At 39.8% G+C, this 13965-nt stretch overlaps 1 protein-coding gene across 1 annotated transcript in view; it reads left to right on the forward strand.

Annotated features, from left to right (window-relative positions):
• Window positions 1-13965, forward strand: part of Sfl (N-deacetylase and N-sulfotransferase sfl) — a 371012-nt gene that overhangs the window by 27159 nt on the left and 329888 nt on the right. The window contains exon 2 of the mRNA XM_072002119.1: window positions 6495-6556. The gene's annotated coding sequence lies outside the window, so the exon portion shown is untranslated. The remainder of the gene's footprint in view (window positions 1-6494; window positions 6557-13965) is intronic.

Below are 13965 nucleotides of genomic sequence, written 5' to 3' on the forward strand. Positions count from 1 at the left end.
GGCTAGCCGACTCCCACGATTTCTTTCTTTTCTTTTTATTGGTCGTTCAGTCGTTTAAATAAGCCGGACGTCGTGATAAGGATCGCAGGTGAAGTAAAATAAATTACATTCGTAATACCGAGTGGCCAACCCTATTACCGCGGGCTACGAGCCACACTCGCGCTTGTTCGTCTGTTCTATCTCTCTCTCTTTTTCCTTCTGTCCTTCCCTTCCTTTCGTTGCTCTCCTCTCATCCATACGACGGAAATAACGGAAGCGAAACGAACTCGAAGCTCGCAACGACCAGATATTTTTTCTCAATTTCCGCTGCCCATGACACTGGCCGGAATCTCTTTTGATTTTCAGCAGAACGGGGGCTTTTGCGTTATTGGTTTCCCTTTAAACTAACCACCATCCACCTTTCTCATAGCTTGTTCTCCTCGCCGTATTTAACTAAAAGATGACTTTGCAATTGCGTAGAAAATTCTACATTTGTTTCGTGTTCGTTTATCGATCGATTAACTTCACTTCTTCGTCGATGAGTTTCTTATATGGTGGATTTAAAGTATAAAGGGTCTTGTTTCCAACGTGGATATACTTGGAACTGATTCGGATTCGTAATCGTAAACGTTAGCACGTATTGCAAGTATTTCCTGGTATTGCAAATTCGCTGAAGTCGGAACATTCGATAAGGATTTGAAGACATATTGCTAGGATTTTATTCGACGTGCAATATGTAAAGCCACTCAAAAATCACAATTGCTCCTGACGTATATCCAAGATATATGAGGTAGCTCTATAGATTCTTCAAGAATGTCTGAGTAACGAGAGTTATCTTGAATGGGAAATTCGGAATTTATATCTCTTATAATTCGATTCTTTAGAATTGCATTTGTATCTTTAAATTGTCAAATATGTTTCCAAAATTGTTACTGCCAGCTTATCTAGGTCATATAATACTACAAACATCAAAACGATGAAATTGTAATTTTTCACAGGAATTTTATAGATTTACATCCTGTGTTACGTAGTTTCCCATTCTCTGGTATCAGTGTCACGCTTTAGTCGGAGTTATAGTATCAATTACTTGGAACATTGAAATATTTCTAAATATTATTTTATCCACTAATCGCGAAACTACTAACCCCAAATTTTGTCTTGCGCGAAACTGTCGTCTGAAACACAAACTTTCAAGAGGATGACGGAACAAAATTTCGAAATACAGTTAGGAAAGTGTATGCAGTAGCGCACAATGCAGTGAAGCGAATCAATGCTCCAGATCCGTCTTGTAACCTCAATTTCTCCTATCATCGCGAATTTCCCAAATCATGTGTCTCGTCCACGCGAACATCCGTCCTGACATTCTGAATACGTCCTCCTTCATATTCGAAGACGTTGTAGACTGCGAGCGTAATGACAGTAATTATGAGCCGGTGCTAAACGTTCGTTCTATATTCTCACGTGTTGTTTGCCATGGTAAAACAAAGACGTCAGGATGTGTACACAACGAGGCGACGGCTAGTGGAACGTGGCAATAAAGCGGCGGGCGTTACATCGATTACGAGCACGGAACGGAAATTCCCCACGATCGAGCAATAACTCTAAATATCGAGGTATCGACCAGTGGCCCCGTTTCTCTGGATTAGTTCGCCCGTGAATAACGTTCGTCTAACACCACCCGTTATACTGAGTTTTTTTCCCATTCCGGCCACGAAGGATGTTTCCGGTCCCTTTTGCTCGATTTACACCCATGATTCTCGGATATGTTTGCCCAGGATTATGAAGTTGATGTACGAGTCGTTCTCCAGTGATTAAGCGAAGGGATAAGGTGGATTCGGCACGGTTGTTGATGCGTTGTTTGAGGATTCGTGAATCTCTGAAATCTACGTGAGCTACACGGAGTTTGAATCGAATTCTCTGTGGAATAGAAGCGTATTTCGTGGTTTAGCGTTAGTTTATTTGGTGGTTTGGTTGACAGGTTAGATGTGGTTTTTCAAACTTTGAAGAAAATATAACTTTATTTTAAAAGGTGATATCTTCGTTTAAACGTAAAATAAGGAATTATCTCTTTGCGGTCTGTATTATATGATTTTTCATTTTTACTGGTGGTTTCGTTCTATGTTCTAAGACCGTTTAAAAGACACATGTGCTAAGCACAAATGCCTTTTATAATTAGCGGTAGAACTGCACATAAGTTACTTATATCTAAATTAATATCGGAGTTACAAACATTTTTGTTCTGTAGAAATATTTTATTAAAGTGGTAATTTAAGGTACTTTCAGGACATGATAGATTAAGAAGCTTCTACACTCATTCATTTATACGTCATTTATAACACCTAAATTATCTAAACTGAAGAATTATAATATACTATATCTAAATAGGCGCGCAATTTTTACTATCGAAAATCGAATTATAGAATGTTACAAATGTTTTCAAATTATGAACGCTATTCTTCGTGAACTTTAACTCTATTCAACGAAGAAGTTACGTAAAGAATTCAGTGCGTCATGTGCAACTTTCTTTGTCTGATTTTCAATCATCTACGAGTATCACGAAGGCCAGTTGAGAGCTATTTATTAATCGCGATGCATCGTGATCGTCCGAAATTATTTTCTCGATCGACACGCAATTAGCAAAATTATCGGCACGCTGCTGTGTCAAGGGTTATGCTTTCCAGTGTAATGGTACTTATTTAATTGTATTCGCGTCGTGATACGGTCAGAGCAATTTTTTATTCTCCCGCAAAATCGTTGGCCACCACGATTTATTTTACGCTCCTCTCGCGCTCTTCCATTTTTCCTCCTTTTCCTTGTCTTTCTTTCGTTAATTTTAACGAGACACCGGTACGTGCTAACGATGCAATATGCATCCAATTACTTTCGCACCTTGCTTCCCGTAATTGTTAATTTCGCTTGTGTTTTCCGCAATTAAATGTTTAAAAGAGAGCCACTGGCTGATTCTTTTTCCTCGCACGATGGAAAATCGATCTGTCCACTCGCTGTGTTGTAACACGTTATTCAAGGTAATTCAGGTAATTCATTCGACTTTAAACCATGTGCTTTCTCCCGTTTTTATTTCTCAGCTTTTAACAGTAATCTACAGATTTATGATGTTTATTTATGATGACTTATACACACACGCTGGCGAAAGTATATGAACATTTGTAAATCCTTTCATAAATATCACATATTACGTGTGTTATACGAATCATTCAATCTATGGTCAATATTTGTTAACAACTTTTTAACAAAGCGTTTACACAGCCAAACATTATAAAACATTCATCCGTCATTTTCACTTCTACATTGAGTTTCTTTCTTTCGGAAATTTGAAATACTTTGTATAATCGCAACAGTCGATATTTGTATTTACCAAAAAACGCGCGTATATTTCCGTAATCAATGTTATTAAGTAGTTCTATTATTATATCAAACAACAAAAGTCGTTGAAAGTTTTCCAGACCGCTAACGTCGTTTGTGACAAATTTCCCAAGATTGAAGTTCCTCGGCGAACTGCAGTGCGAATCTACGGCTGCTCTTGACGTGCCTGCCAAAATTGAAGTTGCTCGGTAAATTTGACTTCGCTGTTGACGACGCAGTCGTCATCCGTTTTAATTTCCCCCGTTAATCTCGAGTCGTTCGTTCCAAGCAACAAGTACTCGTCGTTGATTCACGGCGGAACATTTCACCATCCATGTGAATCGTTTAAATTACCAGGCACAGTAAAATACCAATAAAACAGACGTAAATTGTTGGAGCTGTATGTAGAGTGGCGGAAACGAAGTCGCGTGGTTCGATATTCGGGGCAAACGGTTCTGCAGGTCGTGCAATATTAAGGAGTAGGCTCTTGTCGGACCGACTGTCGAAATTGAACCGGTCAAATTCATGCGACAACTTTGAACAAAGTTCCGAACGACAACGGGCCTCGCGAACTTTCGGTGTTAACCTTCGAAATTCGCAAGCTGGAAAGCTGTCGTTTCTTCGTTTCTACGCCTTCTTCCTCCTATGGCCCGCCATTTTTCTCCCTTTCGCATTTTATTTCTGGTGAATGGCAGCCAGTCTCTGCCGCGTTTCCCTCGAAACTGTGTAATTAAAATTTAACAGCGCGTTCCCGGAATCGCCGGCCGGAAACGTCCCTTTCGAGCGGCTGGCTCTCAACAAAACGATCCAGAACGGTTTCAAACGACGTCGTTGATCGTGCATGCAGGTCTATCCTTATTAAATATTTCCTTCTGATTTGCATGGCGAAGGTAGACGGTCGAATTCTTATATGCATTTACCGTAATTCAATGATGAATTTTAAGAGACTGTACAGTTTGATTCAGCAACATTGTCTGGGAGGAAATAAGATTGAAAGATTAGAAGATAAAGGATTTGTAAGGTATCTTCGACTCTCAATCGTAATGTGAAACTTTCATGGTCGTAACTAATTAGATTAATGAAGAGAAGAATCGAAGATACTATATGGGATTGTAAATAGAGTGATAGAATAGCGGAGATCGACCTCGTGTACGTTAAAGGCTTCACTTTGGCTAAACTGGCTAAACTAAACGCTTGGCTAAACACCGAAGTTTCTCTTATGCTATTGAAACAAGAAACAGATAGTTAGATCGTGATCTGTTCAGAATTGGTACACGTAGTTAGATTCTGATAGAAACGTTAGAAATAATAGTTTCTTTAGGGTGGACAAATCAGAGAAACGTAAGAGTTTCGTTGGATGACCATCTTTTTATATCTGCCAAAAATACTTCTGAGTTTGGTAGGAGTAACAGTTTCCATCTTTATGGTATCAAGCGCGACTGTAAATTGACCGAAATAATAATTTAAGTTCGTGTAGTGCATACCGTGGAAACTTCAATTTTCCAAATTACCAGTCTTTCTTCCAAAAGCGACTTCTAGTTTTGCAGACCAGCACTTCCAAAAATTCTGCAAATGATGAAATCGTTAGACCGGTACGCTCTACAAAGCCACTTTCATTCGGGCGAAACTCCTGACGCACGCGAAAAGTATACGTTGGCCAGCAGCGAGAGAGCCAGGCTACAAAACGAACGTTCCCTTTGTCGGCACGATGGCAGATGCAGGGAAAAAAGGTCGTTCCAGAAATAAACACGAAACGCAATGGAACTGTAAAACGAAAGCTCGACATTGCCACTACAAAGCGCGTCACCTTGTTATTCCTTTTCTCTTATCGCGACTCGCGTATAAACGCGAACGATAACGAAGCCAGGTCAGATCGATATCTGGGCGACAGGGTTGGAGATTGGAATTTACCATTCTTTTATCGAGTCGACGAGATACAGAGGGCTGATGGAGAGGAACGAACGGAAACGAGGGTTAGACTGACCCGAAGCAAGGCCAACGAACAACCCTCGAACTTTTACCTGGTGGCAACTTGGAAATCCTTTTATTTGCTCGCTTCGTCGCGGCATTGAACGTGCGGGGAGCATCGATGGTGTCAGAAGGATTAAGTAAGGGCTTCGTCGCTTGCCCTCGCCATTTGGTTAGGTTCGGAAGACACGAAATAAAATCGTAGCACGAGGGACAATGATAAGAGGGCCGAGAACGAATCAAAAGAACCGAATTGCTGGTTTTCCTGCTGTACACTCTCGTTCATAAGTATTGGGTTACCTGAGTTCTCTTGTATAGGTGAACTACTATCATTATTAGTAAAATTGTACAAATCATGAATCATTATGAATTATGATTTGATGGAATATCTAATATAAATATCGTCGAAAGATCTGAATAATACGAATATGAAAATTGACTGGGACGATGAATGGAGCCATTAAACTAATCAACTCTGTGTATTCAAAAATAGAGAAACGCGAGGATGTCACAGATATCTTTCAAGATTTATTTCGGAATTCGCGAATATTTATGTTATCTGCTTATGACAAACAAACCTTTACAAGTAATTCGATTACTTTTTTAAGAAGATCAACGTTAATGTCGCAGCTGAAAAAATTTACAAAACGTGGAATTGATCAGTTTGACTTCTGAGATTCCTATTACAATATGGAATAGTTATGCGAGTTCTTAATGCTTCAAAGAAGGTTTAATAATTTCTCACTGACTAACTGTCAAGTTTACCTTGTTTGTTCCTAAATGTCCTAACACTTCTGCACAGGGCTGTACCTTGGAGTTTCTCTCAACGAACCGGTCACGACGCAAAGTTCTTTTCACCGGGCTATTAACTTGGCCCTCCCTCAGGAGGTCGAAGAGATTCATGTAAAATTCATCCGAAGTTACCGACATTAGTTCTTCGATCATAGCCGCAGTTACAGAGGAAATGGACTTTTATGAAATTTATTCTTTCGCGGTCGGAACGCACGTAATTTTCATTGGAGCATCCCCTTTCCTTTTAATAATAATTCCTCGTTTAATTCCTCGAACAACACTTTTTCTACATCAGCCGGATTTTTTTAAACGGCTACGCGTTTTTTCTTTTTTCAAAGTGACACGCGCGAATCACCTCGCTGATCGTTTTTTCCTCCTGTTCTCTGTTGCAGACTGCATGGCCTGAGGACTCCACAGAGGAAGCGAGAGCCGAGCGTCGCGATGGGGTGAAAAGGTTAGTCCGACCACTTAAAACTTCTCTATCCGAGTATTTACCGCGTTACACGCGGTTAAATATCTCGAGTGCGGATGCGCGCGTTCTTTCACGACGCTCCACGTTGCGACAGCTTCCCTCGTTTCAATGCTTTTTCTTCGGGAATATCTTCCCGCGTGGATTAAGTGTATATTTAGAATTACTCGCGAGGAACGTAGGAAATGGCATCTTTATGGCGTGGGAATGGATTTAAAACGTTCCTAGCGCTCTTGCAATTTTTATTATAATACCAGAAATGAAGTACTTTCACATCAACAACTGCATTTATAATTTGTAATCTAACCAGTTTTATGTTGATAAATTTTTCACAATTCTCAATTGTCTATATCTATTTCACAAATATTGATCATTCCTAATATTCTGATCTTCAATCAGCAGGAATATTTGCAATAATCAATGAGTAACGTCATTGTCTCATCAATAAATTTTAATTGCTTAAGGTCGAATTCTTGTTGTAGCAAAAAATTATTCTTCATAGAAATATGTATTTTTTTCATGTTTCACGATGAAGTAAAATTAGGACCACTTTTACAAAAAACAAATACATTCATCGTTCAGATAGTCAATAACTATAGATACAGCAATAATAAACTAAACTGAGGGACGATTTAAAAGCAGTTAATATCGAAGTTAATATTAATAATATACTTGTTTAACATTAGGTTTAGTTATCCACGCATAGAAATTGCGTTCGATAGAAACAAATTGTACGTATCGCGAATTTCGAAACATAGGAACAGATCAGATTGCAAGCTTGAAAGCATAGAAACAAATCCTATTAGAAACTTCAAAATATATAAAAGAAATTAGATTATAAATTTCACGACACAAAGGCACATTATATCAAGAAACAAATTTACCTAATTACAATTTCTGCGACGATACCTAAACAATTTATTCTTTTATATAAATCACCCACAGATCTGGGAAGCCACATGTACAGCTACTTAAACGCATTCGAAATTCCTCGCACGGTTCACGAACAAAGAAACGTTGATGTCGTTGCTGGACCCGCGAACATTTTCTCCATGTTCCCTCTTTGATCCCTTTTCCGTAGGGCTTTGTTAATTTACTCCCTCGTGTTATCCTTTCCGTGTTGTTCGTCACGATAACTCCTTGATCCTCTCTCTGGCCGCGGCCCCTCAGCGCCGGACAGTTTCGTTTCCATCGAGCTGCTCGGAACTGTTTACTGAACCCTCGAGCATACGAGATCGAGGACGGGTTTTCGAAACTTACGGTATGAATGTCTGAAGTGTAACGAGAGGGTGAGGATCGTGCTTTCTCGCGCTGCCAGTCGGGGACAAAGATCGAAACAGAAGCGGACAGTTATTGCTGCTAGAATCGGAGGAAGACGGTAATAATGGTGTTAAAGCGTCGCTGGAACGACGAAAAGTTTCGCTCGAAATTGAGCTTGTAATGTCTCGCCAAACTTCCTTCTTTCGTCGTAAGTCTTGGTTTAGGTGTGAAGAGAAGACAGGGTATCGGTAGTTTAGTTATTCTTCATAGAAGAAATCCTCGTTACATTCAAAGAATTTACTTTGATGATCAATCGTTGAATAATACAATGAATATGAAAGTTAAGCAAGTTTTGGACGAAAGGAGTACAACTTTGGTTAATAACAATTACGCGTATACCTTTGAAGAAACTGATATTAAACATCGTTTTTATTATTCATAAGCCCACGAGTTACGGTGTCAAAGTTTCTGGTGAAACAGTCAGTTCATTGGAAGGATGAGCTTTCCACGGGTTTTCTAAGTGTCACTTAGCTAGGAAAAATTTCACGGGCAACAAGTGCCTTGTAGTCTCCTTTAAACGGCGGTTCTTGCCACATCTGCATAATAGGATATCTCACTGCGAGCCGTTGGTCCGAACAAAGAGGCCGGTAATTGCATGATTCATCTTACTTGCATATCAGACCTCCTGGAACGCGTAATAATTTCATACCGGTGCGAGAAAAAAAAAAAAAAAATGGATTACGTCGTGTCCACGGACAGGAAGGGATCTACGCTACGTTTCTCGTGATAACGTTTTAATCCATATCGTAATATATACTTAAAATTCTTTGATAAAATCTCCTCCCGTGCTAAAAAGTTGACACGCTAGACACACGAAATAAAGAACGCTTCATTTACGATTAATAGTTTCGTTTAAAATATGCTACGAATAATTAAACATGTTTTTATCTCGTTTAAGATTTCTCACAGATCGTTGCAAGTAATTCTTTTGATCGTTATGGTGTCACAAATAATTTAATCAGAACTAATTCCTTAAGTCCTCGCAAACCTCCTAGTTACAGTTCCTCATCGAAGTACCAACAGAATAAACAGGAAGAGTTTACGGCCAGACGCTTGAAGAATACAGTCGAGATCGACCCAATAATCCGATCAGTCTCCACCACGTACTCTGCTGTTTCCTTTTTTTAAATCCAATTAACTATTGATCGATAAGAACATCTTAAACATTTGGTATTTTCTCAACGATAGGAGAACAAGCTTGAAAAAGTAAAGGTCGAAAAATCGTTTCACGGTTGACGTCTTAATTCTTTATTCGAGCATCTTGAATTCATAATTGCCCACTGCTACGGATAACGGGTACTGAAACCCGCGACACGACGAGGATCCAGCGTTTCTCGTGGGCGATAGCTGACGGAAATTCAGACCTGTTCTCATCCTCCGTAGCCGCGCGAGAATATTTACCCGAGCACAGTGTTCGTCGCTTTCCGCGCTAATAAACCGTTACCCCTGCCAGCGTCGCTAATTACTCGACGAACGAAGCCTTCGAGCTGCCTTCCTTGCCTCCACGCTTACCCTCTTCTTGCAAGACGTTGCATCGTTCTGTCTCTCTTTTGAATCTCGCGCCGTTTTCAGCTAGCAGCCTCCTTACTTCCGTTTCCTTCTGCAAGAGACCTTAAGACGCTCTTGGTATTTTGTTTCCAAGATTATTTGAGATTACTCGAAGGTTTTATGAAGATTGTATAAGGTCATGTTAAGAGCGTTAAAAGCTAGAGATCATGTTGGACCCATTTCACGATCCAAGTCAACTGGAAGCTATTTCCAGGAGGTTCAAAGTCGTTGGAAAGCGTTGGAAAAACGTATCAGGTGTGTATATATGATGTTTAAAGATTTTAAGCTATCAAATTCAGATATTTGAAAACTCAAAGATAAACTCTCGATCGGTTAAAAGCTACTTATGAGAGAAAGAGATTTTATCTCATGGACCATAAAGCTCGTCAAGATTCAAATGGAAGTGATCCGAACAAATCAAATATATAAATAATGGATTATCCTAAAAAGTACTTCAATCAAACTATTCGTAAAGACGCTCATAAATTGAAAATTCAAATAAAATACCCTACAGACTTAATATCGAATAAAATCAACGATATGAATGATCAGAAAGAAAGTTCCATGTTATCAATTATAGCGTGAGCGTAAAATATTAACGCATTATATCTGATTGCAATCGATTGAGCAACTTAATGAATTATGCCTAACCAAATCGGTCTGTCGTCGGATAATCAAGCGTCTTCGGAATCCGCAATCTCTTTCGGGAGTTATCGCGGGCGAACGAGAAGAACTGGGTCGGAACTTTCGCAGGCAGAGTGCAAGAAGGACGAGAAAACGGAGTTAGTAGGAGAAATAGAAATTAGAGAGTACCGAGGGGCGGAAGACGTTCAACTCGAATAATTAAGGGCAGCGGGAGGCGGTCGGGCACCTTTAATTCGGTACGATGCGCTCGTTAATATTAAATTCAGTCGCCAGCGAAAGAGAAGTCGTACCCTCTCCTTGCTAATTTCCTCTCGCCTTGAACTTATGTATTATGAAGAAGTCGGAGTTCTGAGATACCTGACGCGTTCTTCAACAACCTGAAACTATAAACTATCCTGGCCGTCCGACGAAACTGGCCGGGAGATTTATTAAAAAAATTTCATTGCGTCTTCTTTTGGTAGAGAAAGTTCGTTCAAGTTACAGCTGTGTCGAAGAGAAGAAAGCAACGAAGCAAAGAGAATGTTATTCATAAACGGAAATTCTTCGTTCGACAGTTGCAATATCCGATGTACAGTGGCAGGCAAAGGAAGTTTTGAATTATATTTGTGTTTAGGAATATTAAAAATTGTTGAGCTATATTTTCAATGACTTTTTGTATTATCTTCGTTGCATCAGTACTGGTATTTAATCCTGAAATCGTCAAATAATCACAACATCAAAAATTTCGAACCTGGCAACCTAATCTTGAAATAAAACACAGAACATTTCAAAGATAAAAAATCACTGAGAATCGATTAGATTAGCTCGAAATTCTTGGTTCAGCGATTATAATATTCAACCGAAATCTAATTTTTTTCAACTTCGACGCTCTATCATCGTACATTCTCAATCTGTAATCTTCCTTATCTTGAAATAAAATACAGGACTTCCAAAGATAAAAACTCATCGACATAAAGATATCTGCCATGTTCAAAATGCTTTCACAAACCGATGATTTATACAAGTTGAAAATTCCACAGAAAATTTCATAACAGTATTCATAACCATTCGTCTGAAACTAATACGTAGAACTTCCGAAAGTGAGAAATCATAGATAAAAAATATCTTTGTCGTACACTATATTTCCGTAGCGTATGGTTCCTTTCGACTTGACGAAGATCGAGGTATCCACCGCCCGAGGGTTGGAATCGTCGAAAGTTGAAACGATCGCAACAGTGGCTTTTTCCTTGTCCTGTTTCACAGGATATTCGCGAACATTCTTCTACTTACAAGCATGGGGTCGTTAGTCTCGGATTCCCAGAGGGTTTAATTAAGAGGGCGTGTTGTCGGTAGCTGGTCGTTGATCAATAGCTCAAGGGTTGCCGTCTATCTCTTCAGCTCTCTTTGTCCTTGTCTGTTCGTCGTACTCTATTTCCGTCCTTGCTCACACGTCCGTGCGCTTCGTCCTTGCCCGTTTTCCTCCCTCCAGTCTTCGATTTCTCCTAGCTCGGACACTAATTCTCGTCGAGCCCTTTGATGTTGTCGTCACCGTCGTCTGCTGGAAGACGCTGTCATCACGTCGTCACGAATACAATCGACCTATCGTGAGATCACTGACGTCTCTAGCCTTCTTCTTTTCGTGAGAAATTAAACGCTACTCCATCTTCCTTTCGCTTATTTCGACGACATTTGGATGTCTCGTTATGGAAGATACAGAGTGCGTCGTGATTGATTGTGCCGTGAATTCTTGTCTTTGGGGTATTACATTAGTCTGATTAAATTCGGTGTGGTACAATGACCATTCTTCCCTAGTCTAATTGGGGTTGGAATTTTGGCATTAACGTAGCTTTTGGAATTGTTGTTATTAAACTATTTTTGGAGGGCTGGAATGCATAGAGGTTGTAAAATAGTTAAGTGTAATTAGGTGTATTGAAAATAATTCTAAAGCGTAAAATACAATGTAACACAACATAACTCGAAATTGTTATTCAATAATTAACTTAAACTTAGACGCATATTTTCTTTTATCATTTCCTTCGTTCACTTCGACAAAAATACGGAAATACTCTCAAGACGTCTATCCATCTACGTTTAAAAGTTTTCGATGATTACATCGTTGGTTTTTACGCAAAACTTCATTTGAATCATATTTTGAGCTCAAATCTTACATATTTTTCTCACATACTTTTGCTCCCAAGATATTTCTCTGTTTAACCATGATATGTTAAAATACACCGTTCTAATCACTAAATGATATCAGAATCGATAAAGGAATAAAATTGTATTATCTAATCAATCATCGAAAGATATTGTAGTTCCTTATAGAATCTTTGACACCTCGGTGTAAGTAGAAAATTTGTAGCATTGCTATCTTCGTTATCGCGAACGCTTGCTCATCTTATAAAAACGTCATCTCGTGTTGGTTCGACGTCGCCCCCTTGAACGCGGACGTTTACGACACGATATTATTGGGAATATCGTGGGGAGACTTCTAGGCAGTCGTTAAGAATAATAAAGCCGCACCGTTCGAAGTACCAGCTCTCTTTCTATCAGTTTTAATGGCAGTTCCTATTGGAGCTGACAGCCTCTGGTCCCGACGTCCTTCACCACCGTCGGCCACTCGAGAGTCCGTTTTAATGGACGCGTCGGCAAACGAATATCCCCTTACGTTCGCTTTATAGAAGTGTGCAGAGGGTGACCGCTTATTATCCCCTGTATTGTAACCGCAATTTACCTTTGTCCATTGCATTCACTCTTCTCGGTCATTCCTGTACAATAAAAGAGCATACACATTGCATCTTTCGATTCTTTTAAGGAACGTTTCTATTGCCTTCGTCGATTATTTTAATCGCTTTTACGATGTCATGAAAACGTTACTTTAAATTTCATCCACACGTTCAGGGGCGAATTTGGTTGATTCACAATCCGGTGTTCTTCAATTCACGATTTTTATTAATATTTCGAAAATTTCTTTTCGATACTGCATATCACAGATTTCACGATTATTCGAGATTTCAGTGCAGATTTTTGAGTATCTAACTAACACGATTATCATTAGCATATCTAAAGCTGTTTTATTTTTCCTGTCTTTACGGAGTATCGCAGATTTCACGATTATTCAAATTTCCAACGCAGTTCTATAAGTACCAACGTCTTCCAATTTTCAATTATCACTGATATTTCTAAAATTCATCGATGCCTTTTTGACTATTATACGTCACAAAATCCACAATTGATCGGGACTTCATCAGAGGACACACCCGTTCGAATTCATCGGGAATTCGGGTACGTCCGCAGAACGAACGAGCTTGTTTTTCGTCGAGGCAGGGTAGAGATCGATAAACCGTACGGGCATGTAAATCACGGTACGAGCCATTTGCAAAGTTCCGCAGTCGGCGTGTGCTTGTTGTCAAATTAATCGGCAAACTCATACGGTGGCTCAGCAAACCGTGCGTCTCCTCGTGGAAACGTTTCCAGATTGTCCGCCACGAGCTGCCGATCGCAATGTTCTAAACCACTTAACCGCGGGCCGCGGCAGAGCGGTTAGACGAGCATCGAAAACGTAGCCGTGTGCCGCCAACGAAACTCCCGTAGCGCTGCTAAATCCCGGGGACTTCCGGAATTCGCGGTATCACCGTTCATCCCTGAATTCAGGATTAGCACAGAGACTCTGCCTCTATCTCTTTCCCTTTTCCTCCCTCTTCCTGTTTATTCGCGAATCAAACGCAAGTTTCCGTAGCAAGAAGAAATGCGCGTTCGTTTGTTACCACAGCCAACGTTAAGTCACACGAAAAGCGAATATCCCGGTTGGATAATTTCTGACTTACTAACCAACCATCGAGCGATAGAACAATGGAATTGGACAGATTAACTTCGGATATAAACTCCGTCGTCTCTGTTTT

The sequence above is a fragment of the Bombus fervidus genome, chromosome 4 (genome assembly GCF_041682495.2).
Source record: "Bombus fervidus isolate BK054 chromosome 4, iyBomFerv1, whole genome shotgun sequence".
Taxonomy (NCBI): Eukaryota; Metazoa; Arthropoda; class Insecta; order Hymenoptera; family Apidae; genus Bombus; species Bombus fervidus.